Consider the following 22682-nt stretch of genomic DNA (forward strand, 5'->3'; position numbering starts at 1 on the left):
TGCTGCACTATTTGAGAGTGCATTGTACAAGTAATCCTCCTTAATTCCTAAACATTTCCATGTTATATCTAATAGCAAGGATATTCTCTTACATAAGTGTGGTATATTTATTAAATTCAAGAAATTTAACATTGTTACAATTCTATATCCAGTATACAGCCCGTATTCAGATTTTGTCTGTTTGCCCAGTGCTGTCCTTTATAGAAGTTTTTCCCTCCATCCTAGAACCCATCCAGGATTACACATTGTATTTAGTTGTCATGTTGCTTTATCTTTATTGAGGTCACCATTCTTCTACTAGATGAATTTTTTAATGTTTTCTTATCAACATCCAGCTCAGGGGACACATTTCCATTAACATGATTTCAAAGCTGGAGGAACTAATGGTTAGTAGTCCTGCATTGCTTTTCATGAAATATGACTCATGGGCGACAGTGAAGGACCTGCCCAGGAATCCAGTTTTGACATGTCCATCTGAATAGCCATAAAGAAAGTTGACTTGACAATCCCTCTGAACTCCTTGGGTTTTGCCTGAAGCTTGATTCTATGTGAGAGCTACAGTCTGTCAGCTCATTCCGAGAGTGCACTGCTAAAACAGCTGAATTAGGGAATAGCTTTCAACTCTTTATCTCAGTGATGATCTTTTGCTGTGTGTAGAATTTCCGTCGTGCAGGCTGGTACATGACTTCATTCTTTAGTCTTTGCCGTCCACCGCTCGTGCTGCCCTTTCAAAGTAGACTGCAATCTGGTGCTTGCTGTGTACATTGCAGGGAACTGTCATTGTTTCCATCTGTCTCTCCATGCCGAGGGCATTCATGACTCTCTCAGTGATAGTCCTGGCAAATGGTTGAACTGGGAGCACTTCCTGCACCCCAAGTGTAATCCTAACAAGCCTGTCGTTTTCTGGGTTGTCCTCAGGAATTCATATGAAGTTTGGCTGAATCTCATATTCACCATAAATTTACTCCTCTAATAATGGAGAATGACCCTGGCCATGTCATCTCCATTTCAGTTGTCTTTTCTGGGCAGCTTCCAAAACCCAAGATTGCTGACAGTATAAAATCTTTCATGAAAGCACACAGTAATTTAGATAATAAATCTGTTTTATCCACCATATTTTCACATAGGAATATGGAAGGAGATGGAGACTGTATGCAGGGAGGAGAGGGATCCCAGTTTCTGAAAGCCAGAGAGGAGCATGGGTCTCCTCTTGATAGAGTTGGCTCGTTATGCTGCTACAGTCACCTCTGTTAAGGTTGTTGGCTGGGCTGTATCCTTACCAGTACTGGCTTCGCTAACTTACAGCATCAAACTCTTTCTTGTCTGATTACGTGTAATTCTCAATTGTTGTTTACAAGGAACTTTAGTAAAGCTATAAATGCCAGTGATTTTAAATTAACAACCTGGGTTGGACAGTATGAAATATAACTGTATCAAGCTTTAGTGAATGATGTCGGACACTCATGACTGTCCTCAAGCATTTGGAATGAAGGAAACCCACAGTTCCCTGAGTGGTCAAGATCAGTGTCACCAAGACCGTGCACAAAGCTTGGTGCCTAGCTCACAGGACAGCCCACTGGACTTTCACCTAGTGCCTATGTATTCTTGTGTGTGCCAGCGCTCTAACAGACTTGGTTATGTAGCCAACTATGACAGATGAGGAGGGGACAACAAGTCTATTCAAAGACGGTAGGAGATAATGGGAAAATGTTAAAAAGATACCCCAGAACTGAGTCCTGACTCCCTAGGCTCATCCCTGTTAGCTCCACAGCTCAAGCAGACATCGATTCTTCCATGAACCCCTGAGTAACGAGAGAGGAGAGGGGCAGGGAGAGGGGCAGGGAGAGGAGGAGATGATACATTAAGACATTTGATTTAATGGGCCAAAGCAGTGTGTAAGAACACTGTTTGCTTTTTTAAAAATGATTAATTTTTGGCATTTCAGGAATTAACTTATGTAACCCAAATCAATATTCCCTGATTTATTCAGACAAGTGAGGCACGATTGCACAGCTGTTGGAATATGATATTTTAACCTTTTTCTTTTTTCTCCTCTACTGCCTGCCCTCCTTGCTTCCTTCCTTCTTACCACCTTCCCTCTATCCTTCTTAGGAATTCTGGAGAATTTGTATTTGGATATGGGCTATATCTGGGGGAAGAGGGGGTAATGGTGAGGAGACCGAGACAAAGAGAATTTGCCAAGTTTTGAGTATTAGGCAGATGCATGTGCAATCTGGTTAATAAACTCACCTAACTATAGGTAACAGAATTAACAATTCTATAGGGAATGACAGAAATATTACCGAGAGCTAAGAGTGAACATTTATGAAGTTTGCAACTCCTTGACAGTTGAGTCTATGTCTATAGCTCTTATGGATAAGGATCAAAGTTTGTGGGCCTTTGACCCCAGGCAGTGATTAAGCTGGACTCAAGGAAAGTGTGGGCTAAAATGCCAACTCCAAGCTCTTAATTCATGTTCTGTTGGGAAATTAGTCTTATTTAGAGAGCACTCTGGGAACACAGCTGCTGCACTAACATTACTGCCAAACAATATTCGGGATGAGGATGTTCTGAACTTTTTCTTTTGATGCAACATTTACAGATGTGTTGGCTCTTAAAAAATTCTGGTTTACTTTTTTTTTTTTTAAGAATAGTAAGAATTTGACTGTTTATTTGGGTTTTCTTAGATTCATAATCAGGAAGTTATTTTTACCTAGTCATAATAGATAGCCTAAATTTTTACTTCATAAAGTTCATAAAACAACCCTATGAAGTGTTTATAAGAAATGATTTCAAATATGAAGCCATTTCAAATGTTGTTTACATTTTCATTAAATATACAATTTGTGAAGCTTTAATTATCTCACACGAGTAAAATTTCCTGTTCAGAAACATCTCTCAATCATTTTTTAAGTACCATTTACTCCATTTCGATCATAATAAAAGTAATACAGATCTTGCTCGTTTTAATGGTGTTTTAAAGTAGAATGGTAAGGGGTAATGTAGTCCAAATTTCTCTGAATGATCTACTTTATATTTAATATACTGTATGATTGGAGTGGTTTTCCCAAAATTTAATTACCCAGTGCACTCTGTCTTCTCATTTGAATTAAGTTCTCTGATTCTAAGATGGGGGCATGATATCTTTCATGGAGATCAAAGGTCATCCTGACTTCACTGAAGACCTTTGGTCTGAGGTGGTTTGGCGTCTGGCTAGAAGTCAGACAAGGATATACTGAGTATTCTTTGGGCTCCATTTTCATTGAAAATGAAAAATTTCCTAGAGTAAGGAAGTTTCCTGGGATGTTTGAAGAACATATAGAGTTCAACCAGATAAAGCTAGCTTCTGGGAGAAGTTTGATTCATTTTGTTTAAAAAACAGTTTAGAGTGTAAAACTCTGGCCTACCCCTTTCAAGTGCTCCCACTTTAACTTTCAGCTTATGACGTCCTTGTGGGGTTGGCACCAGGAGTCTGCTTTCAGGCAGGAGAAGTTGATTGACCCTTTGCCACCCTTAAAGAGGAATACTGATTTTATAGTACAGTTCTTAACAGGAAAGGTTATCATCATGAAGTCATAAAATTATCAGAGGTAAAATCATTAGTATTGAGTGGAAAATTTGGAAGCGCAGATCAGGACAGCTGGAAATATAGACTCTTAACCTGGAAATTCCAGGTAGGTGGTGTTAATTAGTGCAGCAGAATCAGGAGACATGTGTTTCCCTTAAAAATGTATTATTTACACTTTCCTTCCTATGGTATGTATTCCGGTCACTTGGGGTTAAGTTTGTGCACCATATTTCCTCTTCATAGTAAAATAGCATGAATGTGAACTAAAAAGCATCCTAAAGAGCTGTTGATCTCTGTGAAATTTTGTCTAAATAAGACTAGAGTTAATAGTCAGAAGAGATCAATAAGAAGATTTGAAAGTCCCTTATACTTAAGTTATGTACATCTAGGGAGCTTCTAAAAATTACTATAAATATACATCAGTTTGCCAGTTGGATAGTTTAATACCCTGGGAGGGCAGGTGTATTTTGAAGTCAGCTTTCTTAATGCTGAATGGTTATTTGAATGGTTCATGGAGAGCTGCCAGTCTCAGAGGCAGCTTATTGTGGAAAGAACAGGAGCTTTGGAATAAAGCCGTGGTGCAGTCTCAGCTCCACCATGGCTGAGATCTTGGCTGGGTGATGTTGGGCAAGAAGTTAGGCCTTGCTGAATCCCAATGTCCTCATCTGTAAAACTTGAACAACATGCTGATCTCTCAGGGTCTGGGGAAGACTAAATGAGAATCTGTTTCTAAAGCTCCTAAAGCACATCAGGTAGTCACGATACCTTGGTTCCTTTCCCTTCTTCCTCTGATGTTGGCTCAAAGAAACCACACTCCATTCTAGTAAACATTGAGCTAGAACTGTGGACTGAGAAAAATGGAAAAGTAACGCAGTGATGGGAACTCTAGGTCTCCATGTGTGTTTTTCACTACTTGAAACTGTGTGCTGCTGAAGCGGTGTTTCCTGACTTCCTGCCTTTTCACAGCTGGAATGCAGGATTCCACTTGCCCTGTAAACCAACCGCATGGTAGCCAAGAAATTAGTAATTTTACTTGAAACAGTCCAAGTGTCCTTGTGCTTGCTTGGACCTTCGTAGAAAGTTCAGATGTTTTGTTCAGTCAATGCTGAGCACACGTTTGTTGAGTTCCTGTTACGTGACAGACACTGCACTAGGCACTGGGGATGAAATAGGAAGAAAACACAGGGGTGTTCTTAGGAGACAATGTCTGGCCAGGAGCCCAGATGCCTCTGTGCTGATTTTCCTCACACTGTCTTTGTGTAGGGAAACCCACAGGAAGTGATAATGCAGTTTTGCTTTAGCCATCAGAAAATAGTCTCACAATGATGGTACTGCATTGTCAGATGCCAGGATCACTTTGCTTTGATGCAAATCCCTGATTTGCATCTGAATTTCTTCAGTAATCCGTTTTGGGAGGATTCCCTCAGGAACAGTGGAAATTAGTGTTTCTAGGAGTTATTTAACATGAGCAGTCAAACTACATGTTGTCTTTTTCTTTCGAGGCTTATGAAATTTGAGCCCTAAATAGCTTTTGAGGAATTTGAGGAGATACGGGATTTATAGGCTGGAGAATCAAGAAAGAAATATTGGGGCTTTCTTTTCCCAAAGAGAAGAAAGAGTGGCACTTTGGAGGAAGATAGCAAAATATAAACTAACAAGCAGACCCCAAATCTGTTAGGTAGAACGTGATAGGGCACAAACATCGAAAATCTTTTCAGGAATCCCAGATTTCCCAATAGCAAAGAATTTTCTTTTCAAATCCCAGTCAAAGCAGTCCATCCTGCAGGAAGATAAGATGGGTGTGATTGTTTACTGGGCTGGGGCAATTTGTGGTGGGTTCATCTCTCCTTCCCAGGGAGGGAAGATTATCTCTCCTAACTGAGTTGGATCCCGAACCCTAAACATTGCTGGTAGAACAATGAGGCCTTAAAGATGTTTAGTGTAATTTGTGAAAAGTTTTAATACAGTCTGTCATTATGACACCCTATGCTTATTTCTAAGATCTTGGGAAAGGGGATATTATCTCATATTTTCCATGGTGAAGCTTGATTTTAGAGAAATATTATCACTAAGGATCTAGGAGCTCACCATGTTATGGAGCCTTTCCTCTATGGTGAGGTTACGTACAGTGGCTACATGGAGTGGAGATGGCATGAAATTGAAGAATGGTCCCAGATTTCAGAAGTATTATGATAGAGATTTAAGATTAGTTTGCCTGGTTACATGGCAAGAGCTGCAGTAGCATTTAGAGTAATTGGGTATAAATATCTATCTTATACATAAAGAAGAGTATCTGGAACTTGGTAGTTAGGTTTATTGCCCTAGTTAGGTAATGCATATGAGCTGATGTTAGTAAACCTGTGGATTCCAATCTGGTACAAGAATAGATTCAGCTCCTATGAGATAAGGTAGGCATTTACCTCTTGCTTCATTTCTTGGACTGGCTTCTGGGGCCATTAAATCAATAGAATTGAATTACTGATTTGTTTTGATTTAAAACTGTAATATTTTATCACCTTCTAAACACATTTTTAACAATAAATTTTTGGCTTCACTGTTTTTGTAAATTGAAAATATGAAAAATTTTCACAGATGACTGGATGGTGAGGTTTTCATTTGCTTGGTGCAGTTAACTGTTTCAATACAGATATGCTCTGGCTTTTAAAGGAAAAAGTTCATTTTTTGCCAGTTTCCCGTCTAGTCAACAGAGCAAAACAAAAGAGGAAAGATGAACAATTTTGATTCCTTCAACTCCTCAGGCTAAAATAAGATTTCCTATCATGTGTTTTGCTCCACCCAGATTTTGTAGACAAGCCTTTTAAAAGAGTGTTATTTTTGATGAAATACTTTCAGTTTGTTTTAGACATGCACGAAGTTTAGAATAACATGTCGTACTGGAGAGTGAATCATGCAATCATTCATTAGAGTCAATGAGCTAAAAATACATAAAATAATTAAGGCTGGCTGGATGGAAGAGAAGGAAATGATGGTTTATTGAAAGAAAAATAAGGTCTGGAGGGTATTGCCTTAAAAAGGTAAAATAGGCAAATTAATACGATGGAAAAAAACCCAATCATGTTTGCTTCTGAAAGTTGAATAAAGCATAAACACATCATAGATGGACTAAGAAGGCTCTGCCAAGGCTTCATTCCAGGGACTCAGGCGGGAAATGACTAAAATGTGAACTTGGGCCTTGGCAGCCCAAATGTCAGGCCAAGGACTTTTTCAAAAATAGATTTAACATAATATACAATAGGGAGCAGCAGGTTGTTCCGTATTGCTTGTTAATAAGACCCTCAAGCTAAATAAATATTTTGGTTAATAAATCATGGCTGCATGTATCATATGTGTACTTTCAATGTTTAATAATATGAAATGTAATTAAACATACCTAACACTAAAACTATACTGAACATAATTTAGCCTTATTTTTTAGCAGTTATCTAAAGATTTAAGGATTTTAAAGTATTTTGAAAACCAGAGTCTTTTGGTATTCTTTGTATGGTAGGATTACCAAAATCTCTAGTTGAAATTAAAATTGAAGTCAAAATAATGACAGAAAAGCTAGTACTGTTCATTAAGTTATTTATTCATTTATCATTAGCATCAAATGATAATTCCAGATTGTATTTTTATTAGAGGAAGCCACATAGTTGAAGTAAATAGACTGAAATAATTTTTAAATTTCAGAGGACATATCCTTGTCTGCATTTATCAATTTAATTTTTGTTTATTTTTATTTATTGGATATTTGTTTAAAAAGTGTTAAGCCTCAATCCACTCACTAATAAAACAACCAGTGCTCTGTTTCACCAGCTAAATGGCAAATGCATGGTATGGCCTAAAAATGTGCAGATTGACTAAATTTAATGTTTGAGGAAATTGAATGCATAGTATGATTGCCCTTGTTTTTACTCTGCTTCAAGATATGTTGATGCAAGACTATGAAAGTAATTTTTAATTTATAGTAGTCTGTCTCTTCAAAATAAATTCCATCTGTTTCAGTTTGGATGTATCGTGTCCTCCAAAATGCCATGTTCTTTGATGCAATCTTGTGGGGGCAGACATATTACTGTTGATTAGGTGGGAATCCTTTGATTGAGTGTTTCCATGGAGAAGTAACTCAATCAACTGTGGGTGTGACCTGTGATTGGATAATTTCATGGAGCTGTTACCCCACCAATTCAGGGTGAGTCTTAATTGAATCATTGGAGTCCTATAAAAGTGTTCAGACAGAAGGAGGGGCTGCAGCCAACAGAGACACTTTGAAGAACACACAGGAACTGAGAGGGGAGCTGGAACACAACCTGAATCAGCAGATGCCAGCCATGTGCCTTCCAAGCTAACAGAGGTTTTCCAGACACCAACGACCTTCCTTCGGTGAAGGTATACTTGTGTTGATGCCTTCATTTGGACATTTTCATGGCCTTCAGACTCTAACTTTGTAACCAAATAAGTCCCCTTTATAAAAGCCAATCCATTTCTGGTATTTTGCATAATGGCAGCATTAGCAAACTGGAACACCATCCAAATGTTTTTGGATTTAATTTTTAAATCTTTAAAATACATCTAATACATTTCAATTACATATTGTTTTACTTAGGATATCATATATTGTAGGGAATGTGCTACTGTTAGTTGACAACTGTAAAGGTTTCCCTGGACCATGAGCTTCACCAGTGCTGGAACCTCAGTTCTCTGTTGCTGTATTCCCAGGGCTAACACATGTTAGGCCATCAAACAATCTTAATTAAATCAATGAAAGCCTTTATATTTATTCTCTGAATAGCCTAATGAAAACAATGGTAACTTAATTTCTTTTAAAGGCAAAAATAACTAGATTTGTCTGATTTCAAAAGAAGTTTATTTCCAAATTGAGAGTGCTATAGAAATACAATTGAGAAAAATATCTGAATGAGCCTTGAATACTTTGGCCACCATATGTTCACATTAAAAAACTATATGATTAGGTTGGAGATATTGTGATTCATATATTAACAGGAATGATATTAATTCTTAACATGAGATTAATTGTATCACAATTGCATCTTTGATGATTAAAGAGTATTTGTGTTGAAATCCAGAACTAGAAATGAGTAATGAAAAAGGCAACTCAAAAGAATTGAGTAATAGCCTTGTAATATATCTGCAAGTGAAAAATTTGAAGTGCAGCTCATTTTTGCAACTTGCCAAATTGGATATTTTAATACAAAGAGAAATCTATACTGATGGTCATAACTGTCAGTTATGCTGCCTACATGGACAAACCTAACTGAATAGTTGCCAATTCTTTATGAATTTTGAATGATTGCATCGTTACCATTTTAATCTCTTGAGGATTACCTTTATTATGTAGTGTTAGGCTAGGTTCTTCTTTTTGAATAGTTTCATTGGCTTCCTGCTAACTCTTAATTTTAATTTAATTTCTTTTGAGACCTGGCTCAACTCATTGTATTTAGGGCATCTTCCCAGGTTACCATTACTCTATTCTGATTATTCCCTCTCTTTAAGTTCTGTGTATAACTTATATGGCATTTCATTTCATTTGCTTTTGTTCTCAGGTTTTTTTCCCTTGAATAATACCTTGTTCCCTCAAACGCAAAAAAGGACTATTACTAAAAGTAGGCCTTTTTGTCACAATTAACTTAGAAATTTAATCTCTAGAATTAGCAGTTTATAGTAAAGACACTAAAGTTTTGCAGAGAATTAACAGCCTTCCAGCAAATAAAGATGTTCATTAAATGTAAAAATATAGTTATTAAAAGCACACATGTGGTTTTTGGTTTCCAAAGGGAAAAACATCATCAGAGTATTTATTTTGAATTGTGTCACTCACCAGTTCCATTTGACTCAACATGGAATCTATTTGTTTAATTTAAACCTCACAGTAACTTGTAGGAAAAGGTTTTCCAGAATATTCTAGATAGTAACATGTTTACCCTAAGTACTTTGCCATTAGGAACCATATTTTGATTTCCCAAAATCTCCTAAAACTCTGTTGTATGGGATGCACAGTAGGTAATGGAGTGTTCTAGTTTGCTGATGCTGCCGGAATGCGAAACACCAGAAATGGATTGGCTTTTATAAAAGGGGGTTTATTTGGTTACACAGTTACAGTCTTAAGGCCATAAAGTGTCCAAGGTAAGGCATCAATAATCAGGTGCCTTCACTGGAGGATGGCCAATGGCATCCAGAGAACCTCTGTTAGCTGGGAAGGTACGTGGCTGGCGTCTGCCTGCCCCCAGGTTGCGTTCCAAAATGGCGTTCTCCAAAATGTCTGCATCAGCTTCCAACAGCTGTCTTCAAAATGTCTGTCTCAGCTCCAGCTAGCTATGAGCTCCTTCTGTCTGAGTTTATATAGTGCTCCAATAAACTAAACAACACCCATTCTAAATGGGCAGGGGCACACCTCCATGGAAATTATCCAATCAGAGCTATCACCTACAGTTCTGTGGGTCACATCTCCATGGACACTGAACCAATAGGTTCCAACCCAGTCCACACTAATACATCTGCCTCCAGAAGAATGCATTAAAGAATATGGCTTTTTCTGGGGGACATAAATATACAAACCGGCACATGGAGAAATAAGAATTTAATGCATATAAAGGAGATAATAAAGGAACTAGGCTATTTGCATATTCAAATAGAAGAACCAGGGAAAGGAAATGGGTACTATTTTATGTATTTTACTTATTTTTATATTTATCTTCCTAATAAATTATGAATGGCTTAAATCTGCTAAATATTTTTCTAAATGATATGAAGAACTTCAAAAATCTTACCCCATTTCAATAGCTACGTAATATTACATTTGCAATAAATAAGATCATTTGGTTTCAAGAGGTGTTGGTAAATTTATGCATTGATTTTTATATCTTAAGACTAGAATTCTGTTTGGCAATATAGTGGGAAAGTGTGGTTTGGAAGGGATGCCTCATACACAAACTAAACATGTACAATTGACCACAGTGTCTTTCAAGGAACCTCCAGAGATAACTCTTGGAATTATGGACACAGTGTGAATACCATAGTATGTCACTGAGAAACCACAGCTTTTGACCAGAGAAAGTTTAACTTCCTTCTGTGGTTTACCCATTTTTTTGTCTTTAATCATAAATATTTTAGTTGTATTTTTAGATATGTCCATAATAAGTATAGTTTATGGATTGCAAAGTAACATTTTTGGTCCACCAACAATTATCTTATGTATACCTATAGGCCATAAAATCTTGGTGAACTTATTGAAATTTTAGTTGCAGCCCTGTTAAAATTTGCATGTGACCTGGAATTATGTCACACAGAAATCTTCCAGATGGATCTCTGACCATTTGTCAAATGTAGAGAGGTCTTGCTGCACCATCTTTTGCAAGTGTTCATTATTCCACAGACTTTATTGTAGGCAATTTCTGTTTATACTTTGAGTTTTTAAACCTCGTTTTAGATACAAATCGAATAACATTATCCTTAGGAAGTGATGTTTCTGAGAGTGATCCCTCTGGGTTTTAGGAGCTATACTGTAGCATTTTAGAATCTGTTGTTTAAAAAGAGTACAAACTCTTCCATTTATTTTTGAAAAGTGGCTTTACAAGTACGTCTGGTATTTAAGACTAAGTGCAGTTTATGAAAATTACACCAGTTTCATTCTGGCTGACTGGAATTAGTCTAAACATGCAGATTTTTCTAAAACATGTCCCATATCTGACAAGAAAGGTGAGCAGCTGTGATTGGTATCTTAACAGGATATCTGATAGTTTCTCTGTCAGATGGAAGTTAGAGTAAATTAACAACATTATGATATACTTGCTTGATGCGTAGTGTTTGGTTAGATTATATCCCACAAGAAAGAATATTCTTTTTCTCTCATTGTCACTATATAATGTATGGCTTCCCAGTCATAGAGCATGGTGTCCAGTTGTGTCGGACTGGCATGCAAAACCCTTCACAAAAGGAAGGCCATCTGCATTTCCAACTGCACCATTATACGCTCCCGTGTTTAAACCTTCAGTAGATTTCTCAGTGTTTCCCCAACTTTCTTTGTAGTTTGCCATCTTCACTTTGGTTAAGTTTCTTTGCCACCCCAGGCTACTGACATCTTACCCATGGTTCAAGCTTTAGCTGGTCTTGTGTCTCCATGAAGCCTATGCCCATGCTCGTCTTATCCCTGACAAGGCGTATATGCAGCCACCACACAAGTGTGCATTGTCTTCTTCCTTCATCTCCTTCTCTTGGCCTGTCATTCCAGTTCAAAACAATGTTCCCTCTTGTGCATCTTGTATTTTTATAGCAGCAGTAATAATTATCCTTCCATGTTATTTAGTTTTGTATGTGTTTTCCTCCCTCTAGACTAAAATATACTTAAAGGATGGAAACCACGCCTCATTCATGGTAGCTCACAGTAGCTAGAACGATACTTGAACATCTAGCAATTTTATTTACATGTCAGTAGCTTTAGAGAGGTTTCATAGAGGAGGAGGTTGAAATGAAGTTTGAGGACTATCTGGATTTGTGTTATTTATTGCCTGAGGATTTTTATCTTGCAATAATGAATATAATCATGATTTGAATAGAGCTTAATAGATAAACAATAATATGAGGTATATACTTTGACAAACAGAATAAAAATCTTCACTTGAAATGTGTCAAATCAACAGAATTATCAGCCAAGAAAATGAAAACCTATTATCTTCTCTTATCATAAAATAAGGCATGTCAAAGGGGATACACTTCCTTTTCTTTCCTTCCCCTCCTTTCCTTTCTTTCCTACCCCTTTTTCTTCTCTTTCTTTCTTCTTTCCTTCCATTTTCCCCATTATTACCGATGGAATCACCATCTTTCCAATTACATCCATTGGAAAATCCCTTTCTCTTCCCACTTACACTGGATTGATCTCTGAGTCATGACCACTCTGTCTTCACAATCGTTTGAGTTCCTTCTCTTCTTTTCTTTCCCCTGCTACTACCATGGTTTCAGCTCCTGTTCCCTCTTGCAAGAGCTTCCTAATCAATCTCCTTACTTCTCCTTGCTTTAATCTGCTTTTCATGATGTTGTCAGACAAATGTTACTAAATGGCAGAAAGGAATTTTTCTCCCCAGTTCAAAACTTTTAAATACTCCCAATGGCCTTCTAGAAATGAAAAAAATGAAGTAGAAATCACTGCTTTTCGAAAAACTCAAGGTCCACCATGGCCAGCAGCCTTGTTTAGAGCCAGACTAAAGTATTGACTGTTCTCCATGCATACCCATCCTTCCTCCCTTCAAAGTTTGTTTTGTTACCTTCCTTATATCAGGTAGTCATGTGGAAGTCATAGTGCCTATTCTATTAGACTATAAATTCCTTGAAAGCACAGTTCACGTCTGCATCATCTTTTTATCCTCCAACTTTCAAGTCCAATGCCAAGCACAAAGTATTATTCATTTAAACATTAATGAGTGAGTGAACGTATAACAGGTGTGGTTCCATCAGTTCACAGAGACCATAACATATTCTACAATTCCAAAGAAAAGGAGAATTCACTCTTGGCTTTTTAGAAAGGAGGGAAATATCTTATTAGGATGGAAACAGAAACTGAGAAAGTCATAAAACTTGGATTACATTCCAAACATAGACTGGAGGAGATCAGTGTTGTTACTAATCTTGGGAGAAAATGGATAAGATATATCCGTCAGCAATGATTTACAATATTTAATTGTTTCAGGGAAAAGAAAGTGGTAATCCTGTTACCACTAGTTTTATTAAGCTCTGTTCTTTGACTTCCATGTCAATCATATTTGTAATATCTTGCTAGTCATTTAGGCTTTTCATATTTTCTTTTTGAGTGTGTCACAAACTGTTAAGTCCTCTTCAAAGGACCAGGAAGTGGAGAACAATTGGATAAAGAGAAAAGTGACTTCCACTTTATAATATTCATGATAAAGCAGTTATTCACATTTCCTTACAGCACATCTTCATGCTTGTGTGCTATTTATCTGTCACTTTCCGTGAGCAAATGGAGCCCTCGTGATGTTTTCTAAAATAATCTTGTCGACTGGAAAACTTGCCTCTGCATAAATTCTACCTGATAGCTCTCCAATAAATGTATGTAGTGTGGTATTAAACTAGGGTGCTCCTTTGGAATTTTTCATTTAATGTAATAATATGTGGTGCATTTTTCTGGGGCGCGGAAGGAAAAACATCAGAAGATGCACCTTTGAAACATTTTAAAGATAATATGCTGACATGATGGTTTCTAAGACTTGATGAAAAGATGTTAAAAGAAGCAACGTGAAAAATGTCATTCATTTACAATGGTGAGACCAAGAGACGGGCAGCAAAGATGGTCAAAGGGTTCAAGTTCTCCATCAAGAAGTGTAGCAGGGCCCTGCCTCAGGTGCATTTCCAGATGTTAGAGCCCGCACTCTGTTTTCCTCCAAACTCTCCCTCTTGCCTCCTGCACTCCTTTCCTCTTTCTCTCTCTTTTTTTCCTTTTTGTTCTTTCCTCTCATTCCTTCCTTCCTTCCCTTCTTTTATTTCTTCTGTAACCCTTTAGAACATTTCTAACCATAAGTCTAAACTGTATGTCTTTAATGTACATTTTCCTACTCCATGCAATTTAATAATATTGATGGGTGTCACTAAATACATTGCAATTCTGTTTAAAATATGCTTTTAAAGCAAAATTAAAATTTGGGGATTTCATGTTTTCTTTTTGAGTGTGTCACAAACTGTTAAGTCCTCTTTAAAGGACCAGGAAGTAGAGAACATTTGGATAAAGAGAAAAGTGACTTCTACTTTATAATATTTGTGATAAAGCAGTTATTCAGATTTCCTTACAGCATGTCTTCATGCTTATATGCTATTTATCTGTCACTTTCCTTGAGCTGTAATTTATAAATGGTTAGAAATTAATAAAGAAAGCACCTGTTGTACCCACTGTTGGAGTATCTTTAAATATGCCTGTAAATTTTCTATTACTTTTCAGATAGCAATTATAGTATAATGTTATAGTATGTATAATTATAAAATCAATGTTATTGGTATAAACAGAAAAAACAGAACTTAGGAGCAGTATGCCATGCTCCTTTTTTTTTTTTTTAATGCTCATAGTTTCTCATTGAAAGGTAGGAAATTTACTGCTTGTAACATTTTTACTCTTTTGAGAATGGATCCTTGGTATTGAAAAAAATGAGACCTTCTGGATGCTAATGTCTTGCAAATTCACTTTTGGTCCAAAACCGTCCTCTGCGTTTCATACAAACAACTAACTATTTGACATTGCCGCTTAGATGCTCGAAGCCATTTTGACTCAACATAACCAAAATATAAGTCTCTCCCTGCCCACTTCTCACCTTCTCTAATCAAAACTCCTACAGTGTCTTGCCAGGGCAACTCTTGTGTTCTTCAAAGTATTTTCTCTGCTGACCCATCGTTTAGTATGCCAGGCTTCTGCTTTTAGAAGGCCACATTGGTGTGAGGCCTTGATGCTCAGATCACATGGCCAAGATCTCAAAATTAAACTTACTATTTGCTCAGAAATGTGCTGTTTCAATGCTTGATAACCGTTTTACCTTCCCTTACCTTACTTGGTAAGGTAAAACGGTTAGACCCCCTAACCAGCTCTGCCATCATCTCTCTTTCGTTCTGTTTTCCTTTCTTACAGCTTCCAGAGTCATCATCTTAGCAAAGTAAATCTCACTTTTTGCTTCCTTTCAGAAGAAAAAAAATTAGGCTCTGTCCTATCTCCTGGCGATTTTCCTCTTATGCTCCAACCACCTGTTTATACCCCTTGTGCTATGTAACCTTTTACTGTTCTTGAGCTTTGCATTTGCTTTTTCCTTTACAGTAATGCCTCTCTATCCCCATCACATTTCACCTTCTTTCACCAAGCAATCTCCCATGAATTTTTCAAAACTCTGCACAAATATGACCTACTCTGGAGATCCCTGGGTTGCTTAGACAGAGTTTATGGCTCCCTCCTCTGGTGTGTCTTAGAACTTTGCTCATCTCTCTTTTATAGCATGAGTTCTATTGTAATTTCTCATTTCCTTATCAGTCTCCCTAATATGTTCTACCCCTTTTATATTCTTACCATCAAGGGTGGTGCCTGGCTTATAACAGGTGCACAATAAATAAGTGAATCAGTGAACGAGGCACTTAGACTAAATATCAGTGAATGAATGGCACAAATCTCAACCTGTGACTGCTTCCATTTTAATCCAATTTGCCCACTTGTGGGCATAGTGCCTGGGAGACCAGCTCATGTGCAAGACTTGGGAATTCATGCTTGAAAAGTGTCGGCAGTTGTCTGGGGGCAGTGACAGCATTTGGGTCAGGGAGGCGAAGGCTGGATTCAAAGCAAAAGAATCAGGCTTGGCTGTGGAAGTAGTGTATTTAGGAGCCATAAAGTGGGGCTAGAAGAGCTTCATATACTTCAAAACAACAGAGGGTTTGCAAATTTTTCGAAAGTTGGAGGAACTCATTTAACAGTTTTCATGCCTGGCTGGGTAAAATTTGCTGTTCTTCAAATGGTGGCTGGAAAATATATGTTTGTGACTATTCTTGACAAAGACATTCAAGAAAGGGTCAGTGTGGAAGGAGAGAGAAAGAAAGGGAGGGAAAGGAGAGGTGATGGCTTCAAAGGGGATTAAAGGATGGGCTGGTGAGAAAAGAATTCAGGGATATGGAGACAGTAGCTAAGGGTGATAAAAATATTGATGCAAGATTTCTCCTCTAACATTAGGAAATTTCAGAGGAGAAATTAAGCATTTGCCTTGGACATTGACTTGCTCTGGGAGAACATCCTGGAGAGATGGCTCAGTGGGAGGACACCCGACCCTGGAGAACGTGCTGAAATGACCCCAGCACATTGGTACATCAGGCCAGTGAGTCAGCAACCACTGGGAAGAAGACGTACCCCTTGAGACTCTTCTCAATTCATCTCTCTAGACCCTGTTTCCACTCATGGGTCCCAGCGGACACACACTGTTCCCACCAACTCATTTCACACACAGCCATCCAATGAACCACAGTCACATGGCAACTAATTATAGGCACATCTGTTTGCTGCTGGACCAAGACCAATGACCTGGAGGTGAAACACTATGTTTCATTATCATTCCCTCTAGTCCATCCCATCCCCTGAGCATGGATATTTAATGTCCACCCCTGTTTAGTGGGAGAAAGGGGAGAAAAGAAATGAAAATGAGTCAACAAATATTTTACAGTGGGGGAAAAATGAGACTAGAACTGCAATCATATGTGGATATTAAAAGAAGCCAAGCAAACACCCTCATTTCCTCAATGCTTGTTATTTGTTTGAGTCCCACACAGGCTCTAATGAGAAACAGAGAAACAGAGTAGTGCATGTATCTCACATGTAGAAATCTTTGTCATACTACAGAAAGAGAGGATGGGAGAGATGCTTCATATTAAAAGTTCAGTTTGATTCTCATGTTTTTCATGCTATTTTTTTTTTTTTTTGCCAAGAAGGTATCAACATTTATATTTGTTTTCAAATTAAGCACGAATTATTTTGCACCTCTTACAAGTACTAAGGATGTTCTTCTATGTTTTCTATTATTGAACGGAAGAGAAATATTATCTTATTTAACTAAATCCTCTCTTCAGTTGACTTAATTATGAAGAATTATTTTCATATCTTTTGGATAATGTCTACTTTATTCAGATTTATCAAGACAAAATGGTGATAAAATAATTACAAAATAAATGCAGATGAGAGTACATTGATGATGAACCCTGAGGATAAGAGAGAGATTATTTCACCCTTCTGTTCACAATACTGAGCACATTTTTTGGAAGGCAAAAAACGCTATGTAAATATAAGCTTTTAAGATTATCATTTGCAATTTGACATTTGGCTCCCTATTTTATTAGTTTATTACTTCTATGCACAACTTTTGGGGGTAAATTTTATTAAAGTTTGACATATTAACTGAAAAATTATACAAATCCTAAGGGCACCACTCAATGCGTTTTTTGCAAAGTGAACATAGCCATGAAACCAGTGTCCAGATCTTAAACAGAATGTTACCAGAACCCCAGAAGCTCCTTGGGCTCCCTTCCAGTTTTGACAACCTCCCAAGAGCAACCACTGTCCAACTTCATTTTGTTTTGTTTTAAACTTTCTCTAAATGGAATCATACAGTTTGTTCTCTTTTGTGTCTGGCTTCGGTTTGCTCCGTTTTGTGTTGGTCAGATCCATCCGTGTTGTGACTGGCTCATTCTCAGTGCTGTGCTGTTTTCCGTTCTATGAATATACTATTGTTTATTTATCCATTCTACTGTTTCCCATTTGGGGCTCCTGTAAATAGCGCTGCTATGAACATTCTGGAACATGTTTTTGATGCACATCCATGTGCATTTCCATAGGGTATATACCTAAGAATGGCATTGATGGGAAGTAGCTGGTGTAGATACTGCCAAACAGTTTTCCAAAGTGGTTCCACTTGCCAGTCCCACCAGAAGCATGTGAAAGTTCCAACTGCTGCAGATCCTTCATTTCTGCATACTTTTATTTCTGTCCAAGTAGCCTTAAACATGTTATTTTGTCACACCATATTTCTTTAGTTGGGTAGATAATTATTCAAGTGATTCCCTGAAGGAATGCTACAACCAGGAAGAAAACTGGGATAGTAATATCACCATGAAAGTATTTTGACATTTTGTACAGCATAGGGAATGCGAAAAGGAATTTGAAAGATAAGCTGTTTAGACTTGACAGATCTCCAGATTTCCCTATTTGGTGGTATGTGAAACACATAAAAATTGTTAAAGTCATGATGTCGAAGGTCTATCTTCCATCAGAAGCAGGGAAAAAGTGAAAAAATGAAGGAGAAATGTCAGTTAAGAAATTTCCATAACAGTGCATTCTTATATTCTCCCTCCCCGCCCCCCTCTCTCTTTCACACACACACACAATGGCAGCTGGCATTTGATTAAGTAAAACAGCATTCTCTAATTCTCTAAAGTGAATTAGTAAGCCTTTTCTCTTCCTCATCACCCCCCACCCCACCCCCCATGGAGCCCATTTAATGTCGAGATGAGCTCCTTGTTCTGCAGAGCTAAAAAAAAAAAAGGCAGAAATAGGCTTCATTTCATATTAAAGTCATTGAGTTTCTTCCCTCTCCTTCTTTCTTTGGAATTAGTACTGTATATAATAAATCTTGGAGTGTTTTTAGACATTAACATACTGTATAATATTAACCCTGATGGTTCAACTCTATAGATTTAATCTTTGAGAAAATTTGAATAGCACCAATGATTTTGAAATGTAAAAACGTATCCTGAAAAGTTTACAGAGACTTTTATAGAATATAAAAGATATTTGGTTTTGGGACCACTTTGTTGTATATTTTACATTCCTTTCCAATTGTGTTATTTGTTTGTGTTTAAAGTTGATCCCTGCTGTTGAAGTTGAGTGTGTATTTGCCAAACTTCATGGAGAACTGATGTATTTTTTTCTGTTTCAAACACAATTAATTCAGTCCAGCTTCCATAAGAGGGAAACTTCTTATATTTCCGTGATATAGTTTTAAATTGTGTGGTCTACTGGGAAGAGGCTAAAAGGACTTTCAAAACTGACTTGGTCTTTATAGAGTTTTCCTATAGTTTTGGGAGTTTTAAATGATGGGTTTTTGTTTTTTTGTTTTTTTTTTTTCTCCTTCTGATAGCTGGCTAGTGTTCCTTTACCCCCATTAGTCTGGTCTACCCACGTTGCTGTTGGCCATGAAGGGTCAACTTCTATCAGAGATTCTGGGACCCACAGCTCTCTTGTCCTTTGGGAGCTTGCAGCTGCATTCCCCACCCTCCAAATGGAGATTGTCTTCATGAAGTATATGGGGAGTAAGCAACCATTACTTTAAGGACTTTTAGCTCATTGACTTGATTCTAGATCTGCAATGAGGGGAAAGGCAGGAAGAAATGTATGAGCACTTCACAAAATGTACCAGTTCTTCCGGTTCTAGAATCTGAAACAGATGGGATGGAAGCTAGTTGATGGGGCCCAATATATTCCAGACGTCTGGAAGAATAAAAAGCCCTCATAAACTTCCTCAGAAGTGTGGCCAACAGGGAGCTGTTTAATTCCAGGAGACAGCATATATCTTTTGATTTTGCTGAGAGGTCCAGATGCAAAATGTAAATCCTCAGGAAATCATGAAAATTGTGACATAACCTTTAGCATCTTAAGCTACCAATGAAATTATGAATCTGCATAAAGGCTAGTTTGTGTTCCTTTCAACAATAGCAATTTACAATGGAGGATTGAGACTTGCATTAAAGACTCTTGTTTTAATTAGTCTATTTCAAAATCATATATTATACCTGATTGAAAAGGGATACTCAGAGTATCAATTATATTCTTTTTAGCAAGATGCCCTTGAATCACCATAAAAATATCTTTAAATGCCTGTGAAATCCAACAAGGACCATTATATAGGAGCAATTGTAAAAGACCAGAATAGTGATATTTCAAAATAGGTTTTATTTAGCAAAATAAACACACATCTCATAATTTTTGTTATTATTCTAAAAATTAAGCATTTTATAACAAAGTCATTTACGTAAGATGTTAGACCACCCACAATGTGAAACAAAAATCATGGTCTAAAAAATGCCTCTTTATTTTGATAAGATGAACACAATTTAAATTTTCTTAGAATTATCAATTCTTTGGAATTGTCTTCTAAGACCAGAATTGGTAAGAAAATTTCCTACGTGAATAAAGCAGAGAAGGTGTCATAAATGTCTTTGGTTTGGGATTGTTTTTTCTTGATATACAGTCTAAGCTGATTGGGGTGGGGTGGGGGAAGGAGGCTTTTGTCCTTTATTTCTCATCTGGGCTTTACCCCTGTCGTTGTCATGATCTGAAGTGTTGCCCAAGGCAAAACTGCTTATCTCTTACCCACACATGCTGGGTGTGTTTCTTAGCAAAGATGCAAGAAGCAACTTGACCCAAACATCTACAGATGTGGTCCTGTAACCTCTTATCTGGGGTCCCTTGTAATGATGATATTTGTTGACTGCTTAAAGGAACAGATCCAGGAAATTCATTTTTATAACCCCTTCAAACCAAATAAAGATAAGCTTCTGAGATTTTATCAAAATTTTAGAAGGAAAAAAAAAAAAACAAAAATCACAAAATAAACCATTTTCAGCTTGGGTTGTTTTGATTCTTTGCCTAATCTGATGTTTAAAATAAACCACTATTGAGCTGTAGGTAGAAAGGCCCTTGCTACTTTAGGCTGCTGTTGAATTTCCACCACTGAATGTGGGTAATAGGTGATCATTTCCTAAATGGACTCTGCAAAAAATGAGTCTTGACTTGATCCATTTTTCCTTTTGATATCTGTAGGAATGGAGGGAAGTTTAGTAGAGCTGAAAGAACAGAGTTGTGTTTCTAAGCAGGGAATGAGACCAAACTAGAGAGGGGGCTAAACCGGAACCCACAGTGACGTGGAACTGCCCCACCTGTTTGGACTTTCCTGGTCTGGGAGCTAACTTGGTTATCAAATAGCTTCTTCGGGCAGTTGCAAATACAAATGCAGCCCCGGAGAAGCCCAGTACCAAGACTTAGGCTTCCTTGGTGATCTGGAGTGGTCGACAATTATGTTTGAATTCTCTTTTATTTAGTCTTTGGGAAACCACAGTGCTGTTAGACTGTAAAAAATTGAGTTAGTCTACAGAGTATCATTGGATGGTTAACACTGTTGTTATTAAAGTTGATTAAATAGGCAAAAGCAACTACAAATATAAATTGGGTACCTCCTACTGTATTTCATTGATTCTAAGATGTCCATTTATTAACATTTTAACAACTCTGGTGTTGGGATAGATCTTACATTGAAGATGTGATATTGTTTAATTAGTAGCATTCTTTATTTGTCAATGGTTGGTTTTACAATTGATGGCATTTTAGAGTTGGTGAAATATAGTCTGCATCAGATTCTGTGCTAGGCTGGGACCTGCACCTAAAGACACACAGTGCAGAGGGAAGACATATAAGTAAAGAAGCATTAGAAATGTTGGCAAGTGCTGCCGTGTAGGCATATAATAGTCATCAACATCTATCGGGAACCTAAGTATAGGAGCACTTCATCCGCACCTGGGATTTAGACATGAGATGGTGATGTTAGAATTAGGCATATGTCTTGGGTCTCTCAGTATGCATGTATTTTCAGTGAACCTTCTCGGGCACAGGTTACAGATTTTGTCCTCTCTTTTTTGGGTGAATCCGAGTGGTCACCAAAACCCAGATTTTGAAGGAAAGCTGTGCACATGGGTTGGTTTAAAATGTTAGGAGGTTACCAGAATGTGTGCTGAACATTGCCAAAAATGTGAGTTATGGCAAGAAACAGATCCATAATCTCTGGAGTCAGTTTGGCCTGTTGTCAATTGTCTTCATTTCCAAAATATAAAATTGAGAACAGCTTACTGTCTTGGAGGCACTTGTTCAGATTTAATTTTATAAAATAAATATCTCCAGATGTAATTGTTTTATGCAGAAGATCACCATGGCAATGGAGCTAAGACTTGAGTTTATTGTAAAATATAGACTTCATATGATCACAATACTATTAATGGCATGATTTGATTTTCTGGAAACTATTATCACCTGAAGCAGAAGTTAGGTATGCATTTCTATGTAAGTATTAAAACAGAGCCTCTAATAAAACTTAGTAACTGAATTATCCATAACATACCCCCTTACATTCTGTCCACAATACTTATGATGTCTATTATGGTTTAAAATTTGGATTCTTTTAAGGAAATTGCAAATGTGCAGAGGCACTATCATATGCTTATCTCTTAATGTGCTGTGGATTTTACATAATGGGTGGTGAAGTCAGTCAGACCTGGGTTTTCATTTCAACCTTGTCCCCAGCATGTTATTAAACCTCTCTTGATTTGGTTTCTGCATCTGTAAAATGGGGATGTAATACCTATCTCAAAACGATTGTTACAATCGTTAAATGAGATAATATCTATAAAGCACTGTTTGTGGCACATGGTGGGTATTCAAACAAATATTAGTTCCTTTCTCCTCTGACTTTTATTATATGCTTGGATTCTTTTCATTGCATTTTTAAATTAATTTTTATTTTAGAAACAAATTGCC

At 37.3% G+C, this 22682-nt stretch overlaps 1 protein-coding gene across 1 annotated transcript in view; it reads left to right on the forward strand.

Annotated features, from left to right (window-relative positions):
- Nucleotides 1–22682, forward strand: part of COL4A1 (collagen type IV alpha 1 chain) — a 169097-nt gene that overhangs the window by 57353 nt on the left and 89062 nt on the right. The gene's annotated exons all lie outside the window — the stretch shown is intronic.

This window comes from Choloepus didactylus, chromosome 12 (assembly GCF_015220235.1).
Source record: "Choloepus didactylus isolate mChoDid1 chromosome 12, mChoDid1.pri, whole genome shotgun sequence".
NCBI classification, from domain to species: Eukaryota; Metazoa; Chordata; class Mammalia; order Pilosa; family Megalonychidae; genus Choloepus; species Choloepus didactylus.